We start from the raw sequence: 373 nt of genomic DNA, 5'->3' as shown, positions 1-373 counted from the left end.
CTGCTGCTGCTCTTGAAACTTTTGTTTCCATTCCTCACTCAATTTATCAATTGTTGCTTGTATCAACTGTTGTGTCTTTTCTTCTTGCTCACTTGCCCATTGCTCCTTTAACTGGTCAAGATTATCTATCGACGGACGATGAGATCGATCTATCTACCGGCACCCAGCACACGCCATTTGTACTTGCCACCACTGATGTTCATAAAACTTGTGGTCTCGTATTGTTTCCGCTGCATTGGACCAGCTCGTTGAGCTGGAGGAAGAGTAGCATGATGATCATCCCATTCTTTCATGATTTGTTGAAGTTGTTCCTATATAAAAAATAAAAAAATTAAAAATTAAAATAGTTAATTAATATATAATAATTTATTAG

This window comes from Cicer arietinum, chromosome 2 (assembly GCF_000331145.2).
Source record: "Cicer arietinum cultivar CDC Frontier isolate Library 1 chromosome 2, Cicar.CDCFrontier_v2.0, whole genome shotgun sequence".
NCBI classification, from domain to species: Eukaryota; Viridiplantae; Streptophyta; class Magnoliopsida; order Fabales; family Fabaceae; genus Cicer; species Cicer arietinum.
Note: the sequence above shows the minus strand (reverse complement) of the source record.